This window comes from Coturnix japonica, chromosome 3, assembly GCF_054131305.1.
Source record: "Coturnix japonica strain WE chromosome 3, WE-NBRP24, whole genome shotgun sequence".
NCBI classification, from domain to species: domain Eukaryota; kingdom Metazoa; phylum Chordata; class Aves; order Galliformes; family Phasianidae; genus Coturnix; species Coturnix japonica.
Genome location: NC_140665.1, coordinates 45,038,295 through 45,055,344, shown reverse-complemented (window position 1 = coordinate 45,055,344; position 17,050 = coordinate 45,038,295).

Genomic DNA, 17,050 nt, shown 5'->3' with positions numbered 1-17,050 from the left:
CATTTTCAGTCCTGTAATCACTGTTCTGCCCCTCTATGGTGCAGTATAATCAAGCACGCATGAGATTATAGAATAAAGTATAATCACCATCTGCCTAGCACAGGGTAGATAATCTTTATTCTGTCAGCTAAATTTTGGTGTCACTTGGTATTTTACATGTAATTCTACTTTTCAATTGGCTCCATGTTACCAGCTGAATGTCAGCAAAAATCCCCTACTGAGCTAGGAGTGTTGGCATCATGGTATGGCAATTGGAATTACATTATATTATATTGTTGCTTTCAACTGCTTACACAGGGAGACAAGGAAAAAGTTATTATTGTGCTATTTTAACTAGCTTAGCTAGCTGGTTGCCTTTAAGTAAGGTGCCTGTTTTGTATTTCAAATAATGATTGCAATTTTTATTTATTTTTTTTTTCTTTCCCAGCACTGAAGATATCAGGAATGAGGAAGAGAAAATGCTAACCTTACAAAACAGGATCTTGGTGCCTTCTCAACCTGAATGCTGAAGACTAGTCTGAATAAAATCTATCTAGCTTTTTTACAATTGCTGTTGGTTGTTATTAGATTTCCCATCCGCTGGGGTTATTTGTTAAATTATTACTTTGTCTGCATTTCAGAACATGGGCTTCCCAAAGCAGCTGGATTTGAGGAAATAGAAATGTTTCAGATTTTTAGTAGCCCAGTGATCATTACATGATGAATACCAGAGGGTGGGTAAAATAGCTTTTCTTGTAAGAAGATATTTTAGCTTCCTTATCTTTTGATACCCAATGGTTGTTGGGTTTTTGTTGGTTTTATTTTCGGTCTTTTTTTTAAGACTGCCTCTTCTAATCTTTCCTGAGTTAGTCTATCCTCAACTCCCTCTACAACATCCTTTCACCTTATGCCCATTCCGATATCATCATACCAACAGTAATTCTTTAATATCTTTCTTTTTGTTTGCTTGTTTTCTACTTTTATTTCCTTTTCCAGTAAATATTCTTGACTTCACCTCAGTTTGGGCCTTTCTTCTCAAATCTTACCATTTTTCTGAATTTCTTATTTCCCACCATAAGGGATTGCTCATGTTTCTTTTTGCCAGATGGCGATTAGTAAGGGGAAACAGATTCAGTCAGTCAGCTCACGAGACATGCTTGTTACCTGAGGCAGTGGGATGCATTTTGTTTATTCTCCCCTGTAGCTACTTTAGAAGTGAAATTCATAGTTGAAGGGGCAGTTAGGAGCATGAAAAGTGGGATTGGTAAGGCTCATGGAAGATTTGTGAGTCCAGGGGAGGAAGTACAGCTGTTCAGCTTCTATAATTGAGCAGATTTTCAAACAACGTGCTCTCCATGTGTTTCTCTGACCAGGTACAAGATTCATAGCACATTTCCTCTCTCTTTTGTGTAGTATTTCCCAACAGAAACAGAGGAAAAAGTAAAAAAGGTGTTGTGACACAGTATTGTTGTAAGAGACAGATCATGCTGCCTGGAGCAGGGTTGGGAACTGTGTTTTTCTAGGGAAATATCCCTGGAAATATCCCTGTCCCTGTTAACAATCCTCACTTTTATTGATAGCAACATACAAATAATAGACATGAAGCAAGCAAACAAGGCTGGGAGTTCCTTAGAAAAATACTGTTACAGCCAAGTAAAGCAAGGGATTCTGAAGCACATGACCGGAAGATTGAATTAAAGTTATGCAAAACTTATGTATGAGTTTGCAGTCTACACAGACATACTTAGGTTTCACCCACTAAAAATATTCTGCTTCAGTTATCTGAGAGCACCCATGAATGTAAAGCTGGGATTATATCTTAGCCTCTCTGAGACTTCACTTCCTACATGTCATTATGGTATACTGTCATCTCCTGACAAGTGTAACTGTATTATGTAGACTTGAACTTGTTATGCGCATAGCCTACATATAGGACAATTCTACTTGAAAGATGTGGTTGTGGCAACACAGATGCCATATCTCTGTCGGTTGTAAAATGTGGCTTGGATGCCTGCAGGCAAAGCTATTATTAGACAACACTAAATATATATTGGAAAATCTAGCAGAATAAAAATATTAAGCTTTTATTAAAATCTATAAAATAACAGGCTATGCAATGAATTAATAGCTGGGTGCTTTTGTCTGGAAGAGGAAGATAAACCAGCCATGAGGAAACCATGTAAAGCATAGTCTTGGTGAAATTCTGGTAAGAAATCTGGTAGCCTTCCAGGGAAGAAAGAACATTCTCCCTGAGACCAATTCATTTGTAATCTGGGCAAATAAAAAGTGCAGATATTGGACTGCCATTTTTAGAAGGCAATCAACCTTGCTTGTTCCCCGTTTACAGGCTTCCTGTTAATCAAATTGTGTGCTACTCATGTAATCATGGATTCTGTTCTTTTGAAAAGGCTCTTTTGCCTTTGCAATACTCAGGAAGAGAATGAATGATATACTGCTGGGGTTGGAACAGCAATTGAAAAGACTGTATTTTGATCAGCATAAGTCTAGATTTTCTCTACTGTTTTTTTGTTTTGTTTTGTTTTGTTTTTTGCAGTTTTGTGTATGAGAATCCTTTGCCTTCATTACAGCACTCTGAAGAAGACAGTAGAGCAGTCCTCTACAATCAAACTGTTGTATTGCTCCTCAAATGTTGTTATAAGTTTTACGACAACATAGGAGTATTTGTAGAATATCATTGCAGGCCTGAAGACAGAGAGGACAACAAATGACTGGAGTTCAGGGAAGAAAGATAGAACCATCTGTGAAACACTGAAGGAATTATAGTTGTGTGTAGGGTCAAAAACCTCTTTCTTCCCTCACCAGCTGTTCATTCCAAATTGTCAAGGGACCTTATTTCTTCAGACTCCTTCAATACCTTTTCCAGTCTTCACTTGGCATCCCTCACTTTGTCCTCAATAATCCTATGTCATGTGCTGAAAGAGAACAGCTTTTCTATGCAAGGACCTTATTTTTCTTTCACAAGGCCTCTGTCTGGTATCCTCCAAAAAGTTAAGGGAATTTTCATCTTTTTTCAATACAGAAGAATAGGCAATGGCCTGCATGACAGTAATAATGTCACTAACCAGACTTGTACTGCCCTGGGAACACTTTTCACATGTTTTAAACTTTTTCTGAAATTTGAAGTACTGGAAATCAATAGAAACTTCTAATTATTACGTTTCTATTTATAAGTCACTATCATAACATTTTGTGTCATTATCTAAAATTCTTATCCTTCTTATCTTAACTTGTTTGATAAGTGTACTTTTCTTGTACTAAACTGAACAGTATCTGCAGCTACAGAAATACAACTGAAGTATACTCTGTCTTAGATACACAGATATCAAACTGCACAGATAATGTGACAAGAGAGAAAACTAGGCACTACTACAAATAAATCAATATTGAGACATATATTTCACTTTAATTAGCTAAAACTTACCTCACGTGTAACAACCTAATAAAGCAGCAGCATTTGTTATATATTACATGTGTGGAAAAAAATAGAAAATTGAAACAAAAAGTCTGTGACTTTCCTTAAACTATATTAAGCTAACTCCCAATTCTGTTTGTGCACCTAAATACACGTGGAACTTCAGACTCTGAGTCACCCCTCTATTTCAGTTTTGTGAGGTTAATCCTGTGCATGAGATTCATCACATGCAGCCATCTTCTAAGTTTGTGTGGTGAAACACTACAGAATGAAAAAAGATCAATATTACACCAGATCTGCAAGTATAGCTAATGGGTATGTAAGCATAAATACACATCATACTTATTCAGTCACAGCTTCAGCTGAAACTATAAAGGTTTCCTCTTCATTCTTTGCTACACAATTTTACAGCTTTGACAGATGAATATATCCTTTCATTTCCCTGCATCCATCCAACAAGGCAGGTTTCTCTGGCAAATATTTTGAATGAAACATATTTGTAATATTTGATTTTGGACTGGTTTGTGCCTTAAACAGATCATAAGCACTCATAATGGATCAAGTCATAGTATGACTGAAATAATAGCCTTAGTCCAATTGTGATTGACTTTAGGTTGTTACTATGTGCTTTTCTTATAGCTGATTTTAACTGCCAGTAGCTAAAATAAATGTTCAAGCTGAGGTGTCTAACGGGCATCTGACCAAATCTGGGAGACCGGTTTCAGCTGGACAACTTAGAATGCAATTAGCACCCTGACCTTGCTTTCCATCTTATAACAATAGCATTAGTCATGTAGCAAATCAATTTACTTGATAATACTCCACTTTGTAAATACAGTCTCCTTATGTTGCAGCTTTATTTCTGCGACTTATATCTGTGACAGAGTGTCATGGATAGAAACAACACTACTACACACTTCAGTGGTAAGAGAGAAGCAGGAATATATTTTTTGATGTAATGTCAAGCCCCTGACTTGGTCAACAGTTTACATCTAAGGGACTACACATCAGCAGTAATCAATCTAAGATATATCTTAGCAAAGCTTAAAACAAAACACTAGTCACTTTTCCAAAGGTCTGGAAAAATATCCTGATACCAAGGTGAAAGGTCTCTACACAGGCCTCAAGTTTTATCCCTCCTCAAGGGGAGATTCTGTCACATAGCCCACTGCCATACAGGAGAGCTCAAGGTGCTACGGGGCTTCTCACTACTTATGGTGTAAGATGAATGACAGTCAAACTTTGTTTTTAGGCACATACTCAGCTGTTGAACCATTTGTCTGCTATCAGTTCTTTCAGATGCCCAGTTTGAGACAGACTTGTGATTGTTAATCTGTTTTAGTTAGAGAATTATTAATACTGATGTTCGTTGTCTTCCTGAGCAAGGCTCTGTATACAAAGCCAGGCCAAAAGAGGAAGTTGAGAAAAGAAGGGGAGCAGAAGGGGAAGCACACCATCACGTGGAGATACTATGATGCAAGCACATGGCTTTCAGATGACATACATGTTCTTCGTGACAACAAGCTATCTGATCTGAGGTATCAGCCCTTCTGAGCTACTTTTGCAGTCTCTCAGCACATTAAGTACAAAATAAAAATAAAAAATACAGGTATTTTTGGCAAAAGGAATTTCACTTAAGTACAAAAATGTGCATGTCTTCTATATAGAAGTTCCATTTATTACTGAAGATGTATATTTAAAATGTCCCAAAGCTACAGTCAGTTTTACTTCCTTTTCCTGGACCTAGCGAATAGTTTCTTTCTTATATATGCAGATCAGAGAGCTTTTCTTGAAATACTGTTTCTTAGATATGTATGGAGTCTTTTCAAATAGCAGCTCATCACATGACAATCCATAGATACCAACCAAGGTTTTTTTCCTCTTTCTTCTTTTACTCCTAAATGAATACATTCATACTTGCAGTCTCTTATTAACTACTTCAAAGAAGACTTCTCAAGTCCTTTATTATTATTATTGTTATTGACTACTTCTACTTCTTCCCTCCAGACAAATTCTGAACCTGTTTGAAATGTGAGCAGTTTGACCTAATAGTAATTTTGATTTTTTGAAAATGTAAACTTAAAATTTAATTTTTGTCCAAGCGATGCTTCCACTGCTATCTCTCAACTACTGTGAAGATCCATTTTAAAATAAGAGGTGGACATTGGAGCAAATTTCATAGACTTTGAAAACTACAAAGCTAATGAAAACAATCTTAATCAAACCAAGTATTTAGAATATGCTTAGTTTCAAATAAGAGACTGTCTAGGTAAGCCAAGGTGTTACATGAGACTCGTGTTTCAAAATTTACATGTGCTTAGGTTCTTTACCAAGTGACTACTGAGAGAGCAAAGACTACAGGTTAACTGCACAAGTTGACCATGTGCAGCAATGGGCTTTCCTCTTGCTTGCCTCTGATGAACCTGTAATCCAGTGATATCTTGTTTAATACGACACCAAGCAAGGCCAATTCTACATAATACAAATTCTAAAAAATTGGATATCTTTCAGTGGACTTTTCTGCCCTGTACAGTTGAGTGAAATGGTGTTTTTAGTTTGTATTATACAGAAGATACACACACAAAATAATTAACTACTATTTCATTTGCAAAGCAAAGCATTCAGAAATTGTGAAACGCCAAAAATGAGGCTGTACTTCTAACTTTAATTTGGCACCACTTATGCTCATTTTCATACAGACTTCAATAATACAACTTTCTCCTTTCCTACCTTCTCTTGTTCCCAACTTCACTCAGTGTAGTAAGGTGTTAGAGAACTCAACATCTGTTCAGTGTTTTTATCTTCTTACATAACTACTGGTTACATTACTGAATACAGAATTATTCCTTTCCTTGTGATGTTTTCTAGAGCATTCCTCACAATAATACCCAAGTGAATCATAAACTTTAATGATAACATCACTTCTATGAGATTAACTGTATTTTGTTATCTCTCCTTACTGTCCATGACAGTGGAAAAAAATCCCTCTCTGGAGGCCATGAAGGTGATCAGTAGCAGAACTGGAACTGTAATTTGGGGGCCAAATCCAGTGCTTGTTCCCTTGTATCAGATCACTTTGCTCTTGGAACTGCCAAGAAGCCTCAGCTCACACTGACTTCACATCTTTGAGCATTCATAAAACCTGTTCACACTCACAGCACTTGTAATCTTAAACTCATCCAGAAAAAAAATCCCTTACAAATAATAATAATAAAAAAATTGTACACAAGTAATGGAAATAATTACTTAGATTGAATGGGATTTTCAATGAACCGATGAAACCCAATGATATTCCATGTTGGCACTGTCATTTCTCATTTCTATAACAGCATTTCTTTCTTTTGACTCTTGAAACATACCTATTAGGGAAGAAACTACGCATGCTAGGTTTAGCACAAAGCTACACTTGTGCTCTGGGACTAGGGATGAGACAACTGACCAAAACCCCACTGTCAAACTAAATGTAGGGAGGATGAGTTTCCTTCTGTTTTCTGTTTTGAGTCCTGGTCGTGTACCCTGAATTCTGTCACTGACTTCTGTGAAACTTTTCTGAACTTCCCTGTAAAATTACTTTGTCTTTCTCCATGTATATAAAATGAACCTTCTTGTTCAAGATTCAGTATATCCATTACCATCAGCAGATAAATATGTAGATAGTGTAAACACATAGACTATCTTTCCTTAGCAAAACAGAGGCAAAAACTCCTCAATAAGGTGAGAGTTCTTGTCCTGAGAAGGCAAATGTATCTGTGGTTACACAAAGAGATATTGCTTTCCCTGCCACATTTTTATGAAGGCTGCTCAGCTATGTGAAGGGATAATGGCATAATAAAATCTTTGCGTAGGTAAATTAGAGTTATCTTTCAACTCTTGTGTTGTTAAACTAGACAATACTGTGCTAATGGTTTTCCAACACACACACACATGCACACCAAGACATAAATTGGCTTAAAAATAACAATCTAGAAACAAAAAGCTCTACAGTTTAATATCAGTGCTTGGTGACACGTAGCTCCTTCAGAAGTTCCAATGAAATATACCATTTGCTTCTTATAATTAACTCCAGCTAAACTTGTTAAAGAGTAGAGATAAAATCTCCAATGTTTACCTCCGTACGATAAATGTATGATTATCCTTTTATTTTTTGCTAAAATGCCTTTCTCAGTGTGCTGGACTGCATATTTCTCAAAGTAATTTCAGAAGGTTGACACATTTCCTGGGCTTGTCTGAAATTCATGTGTTCATGGCATAACAGCTCTGCCTGATAATTAGTCAACCCTTCATCTTTTTGAAAGCAGATAATTGGATTTGATATGGTATATGCCCCAGAGATTTTTTCAGACAGGGCATTAAAACTCAAAACCAGATCATATGTGTTTTGATTTCCACACATTTTGAGTAACCATAATGTTACATGAAAGGAGACTTAGTGGAAGTTGACAACATGCTAGACAAATTCTGCCTGAACAAGAAATGAAGTTAGCTGGTAGGTCCATTTGCTGTCACATGATGTGCTTATTGCTGGTTCAAATAGTTCACTACGATAAAAAAAAAGTCTGAATCCATCATCATGGAATTTAATACTGAATTTGAGTGCTTTATCTGCCATTAGATGCTAGTCAAAATTTAGATGAGAAACCTGTCTACCTTAAGCTAGTGCTGTGTTTTTCATTTTTCATTTATCACCCAATGAGAACTCTGAGTAGCATGAGAACAATAATTTCGGGACTACTAGTGGCTATTATAAGCAGCACCAACATGAAACACTTCAGTAATTGTTTTTTAAGTTCCTTCAATCTGTGTACAAAGACTGAAACTAGAGACTGCAGCATATGCATGGCTTATAATTAAAATTCTTTAGAGACACCCACAGAGCTCTCAGTGGAGAAGCGCCTAACAGTGGTGGAAATATCTACGGTTATGAGGGGAGAGTATTGCCACTGCAACTGCCTAGAACTTGAATAGTGCTTGCACATAGAGAAGACATCAAGGAAGGCACATCTCCTGCAATATGGAGTCCACAATCTAAACAAGACCAATGGACAAGTCAAACAGAATTTCTGAAGGATTCCAACGTAAAGCATGTCATTTCTTATAATCTATTTTGCGTTGGCTTATATTTTTGCAAATGAATAAAAACTCACTCTGTTAACTGAATTGGTCTCGTGTATAGAATAGTGAAAAGAGAGCTCTAAGAAGGAAATGTTCCCAAAGAACTTAAAAAGTGTATTATTTAAAGACAGATTATAAGATGCAAATGGAAGCATTTAAATTAATTCTAACACAGCATGACATGCTAAGTTGTTGTTTCATGACAGCTCTGTGTACTTGCAGTGAAACAAATTCACTCTGCAGCTAATGAGCAAGATGTGGTTGTTTCTTCTGATAGCAATGACTAGCAGCACTAGGACTGACTTCTGCTGGAGTTTGCTTGACATTCTTGCTTGTTTGACAATAGGTTTTTTTGAATTGTAAGGCTGCTGTGAAATGTAATGAGCAAACTGTACAGATAAGAAACCTCAAACAAGAGGATATAATACCTTTATGTAATCACTCATTTCAATTCTTCAAGCTTTTGCTTGTACACCATGTTTCTCAGATTTTTGTCTGTGTAATTAAGGATAATAAATAAGAATAAAGAAACAAAAAACAAAAAGAGAAACAAACAAAACAACCAACCAAGTCTGAAGGGACCTATTTCTTTTTCACTACCTGAGTATAAAGTTTACATAAAAACATCCAACCATTGAATTTTAGTCAAGATCTAGGTTAGGAAAGCTTTTATACTGCAGTTTAAATACTTTTCACATTAAAACTGTCAAGAAATGATTTTAAATATTTTAATTTAAAAAAATATATATCTAAAAAATCTAAAAATAGGTGAAAACAAACATGCCCAGTCACACTGGAATATATGAATTTAGAATATATTTTCACTATAACAATTACATACCGCCCATTCCTGTCATCTTTTGTTCATGCAAAGAGCAATGGTAACATTACCCACACACCACTTTTCTCCCATTTTTCCCATCTTTTGTTCTGAAAGTATGAGACAGTTTTTGTTTCTTCTAGACTATTTGGAGATAGTCTGAGTCCAGAATTCCAATTCTTTTTCCTACTTATTCACAGTGTACACAAAGGGTTTCCTTCTGCAAACAAGACATAAGATCTTCAAAGAAGAGGAAGGTTCCACTTTTATGACCAATCATAGCAAAGACAGCGCATCCATAATTTTCTACTGTACATGTTTGACAAAAAATACTCTTTGTTCTATGCTTTTTTTAACCATCACTTTTTGCCTTTATTCACACAGCAGTATCAGTTTTGGAGAAACGGATACCAAAATTTCTGTGTGATTAATGAAAATGTTTTCTAAACTGTTTTTCTGCCTCCTCTGAACTCATACATTTTTTTCTAGATCATTACAATGCTAAACAGCTCTTCCTAATGATGTATTTTAACAGAGGCTCTGAACAAAACATTTGGCTTCCTATCAGGATAAGTTCCAGTTTCATAACAGTCAAATACATCACAGCTACTTTGGAAATGACTAATCATTTATGGTTGCTGTTTTTATAGGCTGACTTACTATTTTGCTGCTAGCTACCAAGGTTAAAGATGGATCTGAATCTTGTGGAAGTGGAGAGATGCTTCTAGACTGAGGGTGGCTTTTGGGGAGGGTAGGTCTAGCAAGTGGGCAGTACTGTCAGCTGGTGCTGCAGAGTTATGCCACCTTTCTGGATAACCCTACACAAATCCCGTTGGCAGATGTACAGAAGAAAGATAACTTTTGTCAGCTGCACTTATCCTGTCTGTGTATCTGATACAACCAGACCAGCAGGGAAGCTATTCATAAATGCTGTTTCCTCTCAGGGGCTTTGCAGAAAAAGCTTTGCTCACAATTAAAAAAATTTGGTGCTGCTTCTCCCATCAAAAACTGGGTGTGTGAAACAATAAGAAATGTCATATCTAATCACACATTCACAAAGTATTGTTTGCATACATAAAGCCATCTGTTCTGATCAGCTTTTTCTGCCCATACATCAGTTCAGAGCAAGACAAGATTATGATTATTGTTATTTATAATATTACCCTCATTCTCTCTAGCATGCTAACATTCACTTGTTGTCATCTGATTTCCCACCATGTAAATTAGCTAAAGCAGCAGAAACTGTAGTTTGAGAAAGAGATCCTCAACAGATTGTTCCCAAGAGCTGAGGAGTGTGTGAGGCCAGCTTAGCAGTACATCTGGAGGAGAGCTTTAAGGGGCCATTGATAGCAGCCCCCAGGTACCTAAGTATCATATAGGAATGTCAGGATCTGGGTTCCAAGTAGGAAAGACCTCTGAGACCCAGGAAAGCATTTTTTAAATGAGGCTGAGCTATGCAAAGACACAAATCAGGAATCTAGACAGCCTTTCAAATCATTGCCTTTCTTGCTGGTAAAATTATTACTTAAATTTTGTGAATAAAATTGCACATCACCTACTGTGAGAACAAATATGAGAACTTTCTTATTTTCAAACAATCCAGTTGACGTATTAATTATGGAGCTTCTGGCCTGAGTGAGTACAATAACAGTAGTTTCTGAAGGGAATAAGGCCCACAGGCAGTTGGATCTAAGGTATGACAAGAAACAAGTACTGGACAAATGAAGTTGAAAATGTCTGAAGGAAGTGAATGGTTGAAAGGTTTCAACAAAGATTCAGAGTGCAACCTAAAACCAGTGCAGTCAGTTTTTGCACCGATCCAGGTCAGTTTTTGACCATGTCCAAAGAGGAAAACTGTGTACCAAGTTGACCTCTTCCAAGTTTCTTACAGGGGCATTTTGATCCACTTAGTGAATAAAGTAACCCAGAAATGTCCTTTACACTGCTGGAGTTTATTTTGCAACATACTGTGTGTATCTTACCAAGAATGTGCAAAATCCATTCTAGTCTACAGACACTCAGTGCACAGCAAAGGGCTCCTTAAAGAACAGCATCTTAGATACAGTCAGCAAACAAAGACTTCCACAGCAGATGATAACCATAAATCATCAGCGTTACCCTTTCACATGTGATTAGTCTGATGTCTAAAAGCAGAACTAGTCTGAAGAAAATTTGGGAATAGGTCACAGCCCTGTATTATAGCTGCACAAGAGTATCCATGGCTATGCAGCACTCATATATCTTTGCATGAGTATTGTATGTATTTTTAATATTGCCACTTTTATTTTCATAAGAAATTTACTGCTGGAGCTTACAAGCATAATGGGACTGGATTTCTTATTGGTGCAAAGAATCTTGAAATTATTAAACAATAAAATATTTCTCAGAGCAAAAGAATTTTGTTTAACATGGAAATATGGTTCGTTCCTTGTGATTTCTGTATCTTTTAAGATGAAGGAATCAGTTTAGCAAAGAGAAGACTCCATGCTGTTTATTGAAAACCAGTATGACAAAGTCCTAACTGCACATGAAAATAAGGTCAATATAAAATAGGTTTAGTCTGGAATAGCTGCCTTACAGGTAAAATGAAAGCTTTTATTCAGTTTTAAACATACTGAGGACCTGGACGTGTGATTGAAAATACATCATTAATATTATCATATAATTATTAAACAAAAGAGAAAGTCTGTTTTATTCCACTTGAATACTACTGAATTCATTATTCTGTGTAGATATAGACCAATAGCACTTTAAAGATGAGCATCCCACAGTGCCAAGTGTGATTCCTGGATGTAGTAAAAGGGAGTCTCCACCAAAACTACAGAGAGAGAAAAAAGGTTGCAGATAGGGACTGTAGTATAAGGAAACTTAGGGAAAAGACCATTACTTCAGAAAGTCAAACCATTTAACTATCAGAAAGTTAAGACAAGAGTTAACTAACAGTCAACTAACAGTTAAAGAATACATTTTCTTCTTGAAAATGATTATATAAAATGTGTTGGGTCTTTCTTTTTTCTTATTACTTCTATTTGCTTTTGTTTCTTGGAACAAATAGTAAAACGGTTAAGTCCATATATGCTTATGTAACATGGATATGTACCCAAATCAATTATAAATTTATATTCTCTCCGCTAAGGAGAGAAGAAAGTTTTAATACAGAGAGGTCTGGATAACTCAAAGCTTAAGTAAGCACAATCTACAGCACTCCCAGCTGTCTGCCTTTTTTGTCCAGATGTCTGCTGCTATCTAGGTCCTGCTGGCTCCCCTGAGCTTGAAAATGTTGTGAAATGTAAATGCTTTTATTCTGAAAGAAAATGATGCAAATGAGATAAGGCATAGATAGTGCCTGAAACTGGGGCCATAAAAAGGCAGGCACAACGCAAACGACCATCTGCACAGCCCAAAGAATAGTAACACTGAAATGCTAATCTATGGATTGGTGTTGCTATCTGCTGCAGCTTCCAGCAAGCTTTCATTGAATTTTTCACTGCAGCTGATACCTATTGTCATGTGCCTTTGAAAAAGGCCAGCAATTAAGCAGAAATAGATTTTGATTTTGAGCATGGCCATAAATGCACAGCAAAGCAGAGAGTATCCTGTTACCACCACCGATCAGGTGCAGTTCTGAGCTCAGTCTGCCACAGTGATTTTTGCATTTTCTTGGTTTCCAGGCTCAAAGCAACTAATATCAAAGGATACGTAACTCCATGAGCTGGTCAGCTGTTGTTTTTTTTTCCCCCTTTATTAAAAAATAATACTACTCATAATAATAAGGAAGATATAATTTCAACAACATTTGATATGAGAACTTCTGGAAATTTTAAGAATATAATCTTTTTCAAATATTGGCCAGTGTAAATGGAATAGTTTCACATAGCTTCTCAGCATGAGAAAGACTTCAATTTCCTTTGAAACTTCCTTTGCACAGCAGTTTACAACCAGCTCAATTTTTCTGCCTAGCAGGCTCTGGCAAGGCTACAGTTCATTCAGTCTCCTGTGGAACTTCTGCAATGTATTTTACTGAGCACACCTTTAAATCCTGTCTTCCACGTCTTGCTTGGCACTTTCAAAAGAGACAATGTTGTACATCTGGAATCACTTCCTGACATTACTCAGCAGCAGCCAATGCTTTGGTAACTTATTTTTCACCAGCAAGATATTGATTTCAATAGGCTCTTGGTAAGGCTGAGCTTCCTGTGGGGTTGCTTGTGCTGAGAGAAAATACTGATGTAGCTGTCCTGTGCTACAGGAAGGGAAAATTTGAAATAGAAAAGCCTCTTGAACACTGCCAGGGATGGCGACTCCACCACCACCCTGGGTAGCCATTCCAGTGCCTGACCACTCTCTGAGAGAAAAAGTTCCTTCTTATGTCTAATCTAAACCTCCTCTGGTACAACTTGTCACCATTTCCTTGGGTCCTGTTTGTTGCCTGGGTGAAGAAGCCAAACCCCTCTTCATCACAGCCTCCCTTCAGGAAGTTGTAGAGTGCAATGAGGTCTCCCCAGAGCCTCCTCTATTCCAGGCTAAACAATCCCAGCTTCCTCAGCCGCTCCTCATAAGACTTGTGCTCCAGACCCCTCATCAGTTTCATTGCCCTTCATAAGGAACTTTAGCATGACCACAGATAATATTAATTTCATTGAAGACCTCTGCACCCCTTCCTGAAAAGTACCTGGGCAGAAAGTACCTGTCTGCTACATACTTCTGCCTGATACCTGGACCTTGTGACTGCACTGGCCCATAGTGCTTCTCAGCTTCAGATAATGTGCTCTGAAGGCCTCTGGTTCATTCTCCCCAATGGTTGTGGTAGGAAGAAAATGAATTATGAGAAGTTAAATGGTGCCACCTACACTAAAAGCAGAATGGTTAACCTCAGGCACTCAGAAAGAGGGAAGTTCTGACACACGTGGTGTCCTGGACCTCCATGCTGCAGAGTCTGTTTTGCAAGGAGGACTCAGTGACACTAATCTGGAACCTGCCTCCCTCTGGCCTGAAGCAGGCTTTCTCTACGCCCAGACCAGGGGCTGAATCTGAAAAATCAAATTCCAGTCACAAGAGGAGATTGCCATTTAGGGCAGCGTAGAGGGAAGAAACATGATTAGGAACATGGTTGAACTCAGATTCTGTGTACATCTAGGAGTTGGTGTGCAAAAGCCAGTGACTTTTTTTCTGTGAAAGATGTTTTTGTTACTTACAACATTGCGTTCTTTGAATCATGTTTTAAATTCTTTCTATGCCCAAATTTGGAATTGGCATTCAGAGGACACTGACACTTAATAACAACAGTAGTTCCCGTCACTGTTAATTTTGTATGTACTTTGATCTGTGGCATTTTCATATTAACATTACAGCCTATTGAACTGATGTCATAGGGACAAAAAAATTTGACAGCTGAATATTCAGATGAAACAGTGTTTTATTGGCAGCCCACTGAGATCTGTCCCTTTCTCCAGTCCATCTGTGAAATTGCCTTATACCTATGCAGAAGCTGAATTTTGACTTCTACGTTTCTTTTTAATCTGTGCACTAAAATAATGGAGTGGCTGAATCAAACATTAAATGCTTGAATTTGAATCCAAATTAGAGAACATTAAGCACCCTCACTTTTAGTGACTCTAGCATTAAAAATAGAATGCTAATAAATTTCTTTATTATATTGTGTGATTTTTTGAATTATTTAATCTAAACAACATCAATATTTTGAAAGTTCACTTCTTAGATGAAAAGGAAAATGTGAAACATGTTTCTCCTGATTCATTATGCAGTTTGTAGATAGGAAATGTAATATTTGCCTTGTTAGTTCTCACCATCAGAATCATGTGGCAATTTAGAAAATACAGCCAACAATACATGAGGGTTCCAGCACCTCTAAGCTAATCTCCAAAAGCAATTCATTTCTGTAATAGTTTCATATTCAGCCCAGATTAGCCATTTAGCTTGTCTCTTCAGAACAGGTCGTTCTAGCTAATATACTGTCAATACCGTCAATATAAGAAAACAATTTCCAAGTGTTAATTAACACAAAGATCACAGGCATCTAACAGGTTCTTATGCACCACAGATCTTTGCTGAATTTTATTATCTGCTAAATCCTTACAGTCTCCATGGGCTTTGTAAAACAGCTGCAAATGGTGAGATAGAATTGCAGCGCACCTTCTTTACGCTCTATACATGGTGGGAAAGAAAACTACAGCATTTCAGGAAGGCTCATGTCTACCTATGAAGCTCTGTCTGAAGAGGATAAAGGAAGCTCAAAGAATGCACACTACAGATGTCATCAAACTAATAGTGAAACCACTCTAACATGAAACACTCTGTTTTTCCACATAAAACGGAGCTTCTCAGTACTAAGGAATTGTAATGAAAATTCTCCTTTCCTCAAATTAATCGTATTTCTCAGCAGCTCTACCCACAGACATTCACTCCCCTGTGCATATTGAAACTCTGGACATACTCATGGACTTCTACAATTAAACATTTTAATGGAGCAGCCGGTGGTCTGCTTGGCCTGGAGCCAGGGAGCATTCTCGGATTTACTGGTCCACTCATTTAATTTTTTCTAGCTGTGATATGTCCTATCACATAAAAACATGGTGAAGCACCACAGCAATATCTCCAAGTGTTATCATTTCACAGACTGCTCTTCATCTTCCCTTGAATGTATTCCTTCACCTCTCATAAAATCACCAAAACAGGAAGCTCTGGTTTCTATTCTTCATCTCATTTGCTCTGTGAAAAGTATTTATCTGATTAGTGTGGACATCCTGCCTGCTCCCACCAAGTTCCAGCATTTTATTAAATCGTCACGACACTTACAAATCACTGGATGGCGCGGAGTGAAATATTTAATAGAAAGGAAAAAGTGTTGCCCCATCAGTCTTAGCTTCCTCTCTTCATTAAATCCATGCTCTCTGTCTTACAGGTGTAGAGGACAGCAGTTTATTAAAGAATAAGGTAGTGTGACACCAAGGGGCAAAGCAACCCAGAAGCAAACCAAGCTGGGCAGTTACCAGCTCCACCCAAAGACTTGGATTAGTTATCACAACCACACTCACACCTGCTATATAGCTTCATCTTTATGAATGGAAGAACCACTCCTGCATCTAAACAGAACCCCTTTGGTACTGCTGTTATCTGTGTTACTCAGCCCCTTTCCAGGCCAACAGGATTTTTTCACAAGTGTCATAGTCAAATGCACCAGGAACTGGGTAGTGAGAAAAGCAACAACAGACTTCAGAAGACACTTTGCAAATCCAAATCAATAAGTAAATAAACTCAGACCATATATCTGGCCTACATCTGGATAGCAGTTACAAGCCTTGCTGGAAGGGATATCTCCAGTGTTGTGGTAGCAAGGCAGGAGACATGCTCAGAGTCTGGGCTTTTACACAAGTCCTACTTTGGTGAAGCTTCCGCAGACCTCAGGCACAAGAACAAAGCAATATTGGTATCGCAGGACTGACAGACCCTCTATACTCTTCCCAGATGTGCAAATTTGAATCATTTAATATTGTTTGAACAGGGGTTTAGATATATATACTGGATATTTGTGTGTGTATGTGTCTGTATACAGATATTTTTATCTTACTGGAGACTTAATCCTTTGGCAGTCAGCTCTGAAATGCTTTGGAGTGCATCCAAAATATTACTTTCTGAAAATCTTTTTTGAAGTTCTCCTTCTTTTCAGAACTGTGAAAATATTTCAA